This window comes from Myotis brandtii, unplaced genomic scaffold, assembly GCF_000412655.1.
Source record: "Myotis brandtii unplaced genomic scaffold, ASM41265v1 scaffold192, whole genome shotgun sequence".
Lineage (NCBI taxonomy): Eukaryota > Metazoa > Chordata > Mammalia > Chiroptera > Vespertilionidae > Myotis > Myotis brandtii.
The window spans coordinates 1,509,215-1,515,500 of record NW_005357159.1 but is presented as its reverse complement, the minus strand read 5'-3'; the positions used below and the strand labels follow the sequence as shown (position 1 = coordinate 1,515,500).

Here is a 6,286-nt window from a genome sequence, read left to right as displayed (position 1 = left end):
GCCTCGTGGCCGCGGGAAGTGCGCGCGCCCTGCGTGCGTGGAGTTGCCAGGGACACGGCGGCGGCCGGGTCGGCCCTTTGTGTATTCCCAAACAGAGGGCGCACCTGTCTGCACCCCTCCCCCCAGCCTCTTCTCCGGGCGTTTCCATGGCGGTGGCTTTAAGGGCTTAAGCAGAAAATAGAGCTCCCGGGCGAAGCCTGCCGAACTGGCGCGGTGTTGGACGACACAGACTGTCCATGGAGCAACCGCGAACTGCGGATTCCTATTAGACATTCCAACTGCGGCTCACGCGCTATGGCAAGAAGCCTTTGCCACAGCCGTTCTGGTTCCCCCTGCCACGGTAGCTGCGCACTCAGCGCAAAGAAATGTCAATGGTCCGAAAAATGTTAGTGGTTGTTTTTTTCCTTTAAAATGTCACCATGTGGTTGCTGGATAACATGCTGGTCTTGCCGCGGCTTCCAGTCGTGCCTGGAGGCTTCCTGCTCCACTCCCCACCCTGTGACGTTCAATGACGAGTTTATGTTGAGAACCCAGCATGTTTTTGTGACTCCAGGATTTTATTTTGCTAAAATTCAACAGCAGCTGATGTCCTAATTACTTACACACATGGTTAATCGCAAAATTTACTGCAGTCTGAGGCCAAGGTGGAGTTGGGGGAGAAGGAAGCTGGGGTGTTGCAAGGTTAGACATGTAGTCAAAGAAACTGGGATGGAGCTGAGGCAGGCCAGAGGGTGAGCTGGGCGTACAGTGCAAATTACTGAAACTCTAGAAATTAGTTTTCAGTGCTTTTGGTGCAAGCAATTAGTGACTGGTTTGTGTATTCACCTTGGAGCTTCTCTATGATTTTTTAAATATATTTTATTGATTTCAGAGAGGGAGAAAGAGATAGAAACATCAATGATGAGAGAGAATCATTGATCGGCTGCCTCCCGCACGCTGCCCCCCCACCCCCCGGATCGATCCCACAACCCGGGCATGTGCCCTCGACTGGAATGAAACCTGGGACCCTTCAGAACGCAGGCCGACCCTCTATCCACTGAGCCAAACCAGCCGGGGCTCAATGTGATTTCTTAATGTTTAAAAATTCTATTTCCAATTGTGCTGTTTTTAGAGAATATGTAAGTTACTGTGACCTAAAGTTTCTTGTCCCAATATTAAATTTTGTACATGGTGTAAAGAAATAAACATTATGGAATCACTTAGAAAAATCTAGTTTCAAGTCAAACCTGTTTCTTTTCTTCAAAAATATTTACATTGCATACACTTCTCATTCCACTCAAAAAGAATTATAGAGGTTTGCCATTACTTACAACATAGCTTGCCTTTTTTTTTTCCAATAGGTTTGATTTTTTGTTTTGTTTTTGTTGATTTCAGAGAGGGAGAGAGAGATAGAAACATCAATGATGAGAGAACCAGTGACTGGCTGCCTCCTGCATGCCCCCTACTGGGAATCAAGCCCACAACCTGGGCATGAGCCCTCGACCAGAATGAAGCCTGGGACCCTTCAGTCTGCAGGCTGATGCTCTATCCACTGAGACAAACCAGCTAGGGCTAGCTTCCCTTTTAAATCCACAGAAGAATTCAAAGTAAAGTAACATCTGAACCATAGAGCTTAAATATTGAATTCCTCATGTGAGTAGATCCTATAGTGTTCATTTTATAAGCAACAGACTTTCTGATATGCAAAGAAAACCATGCCTTTCTTAACATTTATTTTAATACTAGAGGCCCGGTGCACCAAATTCATGCACAGGTGTGGTCCCTAGGCCTGGCCAGCGATCAAAGCACGAGTGTCTGGCATGGAAGGGCAGGTCCCAGCTGACCTCTGGGCCCTGGGAAGCACCTGGGCCCCTAGGCCCCCGCGCACCCCCCTCTGCCTGAGTCACGGCGCCCGAGTCCCCATGTGGAGATGCGGTGAGTGTGGCCAGATGCCACGAGCCAGGGCGCAGCATGGACCTCTGGGCCACCCAGCAGCGCCACAAGGAATCCGGGTAGGCAGCGCACTCTCTTCCTGCCGGCCTCACAGACCAGCTCCTGGGCGAACCCACGGGGAGCCCGACCAGCCCCTGTGGTCCCAGAGGCTGTGGCCCAGCTCATCTAAAAGAGGCCTCGCAGGTGCGGGTGGGCTCCTTGCAGGCGCCCAGCACCTGAGCATGGGGGCTTCCTCGGCGCGAGTCCTGGTGTCCCAGAGGTGGGTAGCAGGGGGAGTGAGAGGAGCTCGGCGAACACCCTGCATTCTCACCGCATCTCCATCCCCATCACCCCCGCCCCCAGGTAGCCGGCTAGAGGTCTCAGCCAGTCTCCGATGCCCGCCATGTTCCACAACGCCCCCCTGGTGATCAGTGCACGTCATAGCAAGCAAACTCCAGGTCTCTTAGTCAAACAACCACCCAAGGGGACAATTTGCATATTAGGCTTTTATTATATAGGATTTCTTCAATAAGAATTTCTGAAATTAATCTCATTCAGTATGTATTTATGGGAAATGTACTGTATATATCATGCTAAGATTGCACTGAATATCTTGAGGATATATTTGAAACATTTCCAAGGACTTCACATTTGAAAGTTTATGAACCCTTGTCTTGTAATTGAAAAGTTCATGATAACAATTGCTTTAATTTTTTAAAGTCACTCAAATAAAAAGGTTGCTCACATTCATATGCACAAAAACTTCATTTGGGGTAGCTAATAATGTTTCAAGCATATTTTATGTTTTAAGGCTTATCTATATTTTAATCTTATTTAAATGTGCTTCCATATTTTTTAATAAAGTAATGTCACCATCTTCTAAAGCCCCCAAATTCATTTAAAATATTTTGACAAGAAAAGGAAACCAAATATATGCTTAATTCTACAATGTCTTTATTGCCCATTGCAATAAATTAATTCACTGACAATAGTATAATAGAAATAAGAATGGACATAATTATTTCAATAAGTATTTTATATAGAACCTGAGACACTAGAGTCTACTTTCAATATTTTTTAATGAATTGTTAAATACTGAGAAAACAGAGGCCTTTATCAGAATTCATCAAAATTCTGTTATCTTGTAAAAATGTGGTTATCAGAAGTATGAGAAGAATAACACATTTCCGTTTTTTCCTACACTTGATGTCTTGGCAAAATTACTTATTGTCCCCACTCCTGCTGAATGAGTGCATAACAGCCTCATTTTAAACTGGCTGCCTCTGCTTCCAAAATTAGAAGTAAAACACCTGTTGTGTCTGACACTGGGCCTGTTTAAGGAAATCCTTTAGGTATTTTGAGACCTAATCCAAGACAGCCCCACTGTATGCCAAATCCCCAAATATAGCTTGCTGTTCAGACAACCTTAGAGGATCCTATGCCTTTAAACTGGACCACTTACTTTCAAAGGATCTTTACTTGTTAGCATTAACTTCTGAAACTTTTTGAGAATCCACATCTGAAATTAAAATGTTCAAATCTACAGCCATCCCACCCTGGATACATCAGATCTTGTCTGATCTTGGAAGCTAAGCAGGATCAGGCCTGGTTAGTACTTGGATGAAATGAAAATGTTCACTCTGACCAGCAAAAGTTAAAAATTCTTTAAACAGTGATATTTTAATCAAATAAAACCTGAAAGATTCAGTACTTCTGAGAACCCACCCCTCTGGTGTGGCTCAATAGTTGAGCATTGACCCATGAACCAGGAGGTCACAGTTCAATTCCTGGTCACGGCACTTGCTGGGGTTGTGGGCTTGATCCCCAGTAGAGAGTGTACAGGAGGAAGCCAATCAATTATTCTCTCTCATCATTGATGTTTTTATCTCTCCCTCCCCCTTCCTCTCTCTAAAATCAGTAAAAACATATTTTTAAAAAATACTCCTGAGAACCTAATGAAATTAATCAAATTCATGTTATCCAAATGGGTCAACTAGCTTTCTTTCCTTGTACTCAATCAAATCCGTTTAGAGCTAATAATTGTACTGGATGGAATTTTTTATTTAAAAAAAAATGATTGCCCTAGCCGGTTTGGCTCAGTGGATAGAGCGTCAGCCTGCAGACTCAAGGGTCCCAGGTTCGATTCTGGTCAAGGGCATGTACCCTGGTTGCGGGCACATCCCCAGTAGGGAGTGTGCAGGAGGCAGCTGATCGATGTTTCTCTCTCATCGATGTTTCTAACTCTCTATCCCTTTCCCTTCCTCTCTGTAAAAAAATCAATAAAATATATCTTTTTTAAAATGATAGGTGTGGACGGAAGAAGCCACATGTTAACCTGACAAGCTCAGGGAAAGCCTGCATGGCAGTCTTGTAAACTCAAAGACCTAAAAAAAAAACAAAAAAGGATGGTCTGAAATTAAACTTTAACTAAAAGAAGTTATGGTGGGTAGTTACCTCTTAGTCCAGTATCTTCACTGACAAGGTCAACCTTTACATTAACTGAGTCTATCTGTCTTTTTGCATCTATGATAACATATCCTTGAAATGTCTGGGTAACTTGTAACTTCCCTTTTTCTGGACCCCTTGGGGCACAACCTAATGTGCCTGGATGCCAGGACAGATACCACAAATTCCTTCATTGTTATCATATTAATTGTTCCTGTACCCACTTAAGTATGTGTCTATTGTTTTACTTATCCAATCCCAGAGGTTTCTGGGCTTTGCTTTCTCCCACCTCTCTAATCTATCACCAGTGGATTTCATGTAACCCATCTACGTCCCCTCCTTTGATTGCAATGCATAAAAATAGATGAGAAATTGCCATTCTCTGGAGCATTATCTCAATCCACTGAGGTTCTGATTCCCGGCAATGGTCGACAGTTTGGCTCAAGTAAACTCACAAAAATTCTTTACAGCTTTCAATGTTTTTGTTAACATAGATTTTCTGGAGGCCCACCCCCCCGCAATAAAAGTTTAGATAGTATAGTAGCCAGCCTCTAAGATGGCCCCCAATAATCCCTGCCTCCTAGTATTCACACTCTTATATATAATTGTCCCCACCTTGTATCAAGGTTGGTCTACATCAGTGGTTCTCAACCTTCCTAATGCCTCGACCCTTTAATACAGTTCCTCATGTTGTGGTGACCCCCCAATTTCATTGTTACAAATTGAACATAATTAAAGCATAGTGATTAATCACAAAAACAATATGTAATTAGACATGGCGTTGGGAGGGGGAGCGGGCATGTGCCAGGTCCCTTGAAGCATGGGCTGTGCGGATGTTTCTTCCCTGTGGCGACTGTGTCGGGCGGCGGGGGTGGACCGGCTCCCGGCAAATTCCCCCATTTTTGTTTTTTGAATGACAGCGCGTGTGGATCGGCGGCCTCCTCTCGGATTGGGTTGTTTGGGACTCGGAAGAAGACTTGTTTGTGACTTTGCCGGCAGGTCAGTCCGAGGCTTAACCCTATATCGGCTCCCCACATCTGTTAAAAGATCAATACAGAGTCTTTTTTTCTTTAGACTCAGTATGGCACATCTTCTCAATCTAAGTTCTGTACTATCCACCTTGTTACCCTACTTATTCTCTATAGGGGGGTCTGCAGCACCCTGGTGGAGTCCTATCCGTCCCAAGTGTGGGGGTTCTCAATGCGGGGGCTTACCTAGGGGAATCCTGTTCCAGGGGTTCCCAAAGGTGTGGACGGAGTCAGCGAAGACTAACCACCCTCTTCCTACGGTGGAGTCCTATCTGTCCCAAGAGTGGGGCTTACCTAGGGGAATGGGGGGCTTACCTAGGGGTCCTTGTTCGGGCGCTGATGTGGGGTTGGGCCTCGGACTGACCTGTTGGTGGCGTCACAAGCGGGTCTTCTTCCGAATCTTGAACGGCCCAGTCTGGGGAGTGGCCGCTGATTTGCACGCGCTGTCATTTAGAAAGTGAAGATGGGGGAATTTGCCAGAAGCCTGTCCACCCTTGCTGCTTGGCGCAGTCGCTGCGGGGAGGAGACATCTGCACAGCTTGTGTTTTGGGGGACCTGGCGTGTGTGGCATATGTTTGCTCCCCCTCTTAACGCTATGTGTTTTAAACAGGACCACCTCCCCGAGAAAGGTTGTTTCCCCAGGTGAGGATTTTTCCCTGGAGTTAGGGAGGGAATAAAACCCCTTAACTAAGTGCCAGGCGGGTAGTTAATCACTTTAACTATGAATAATCACACTTAAGCTACATAATCTTTACTTAGGATAATCTCCTTCAGTTACTTCCTTGTAGCTTAATAGAACAATAGAGTAACCTTGGAATGGAGATAAGAAACGCCCTAACCTTTGGAATAGAATGGATAGGATTAAAATCAACTGGTATAAATACAGATGTAACAGGACAATA

At 45.1% G+C, this 6,286-nt stretch overlaps 1 pseudogene; it reads left to right on the top strand.

Annotated features, from left to right (window-relative positions):
* Window positions 1–4,780: 4,780 nt before the first annotated feature.
* The window catches only part of LOC102244711, a 3,258-nt pseudogene continuing 1,752 nt past the window's right edge, over window positions 4,781–6,286 (top strand).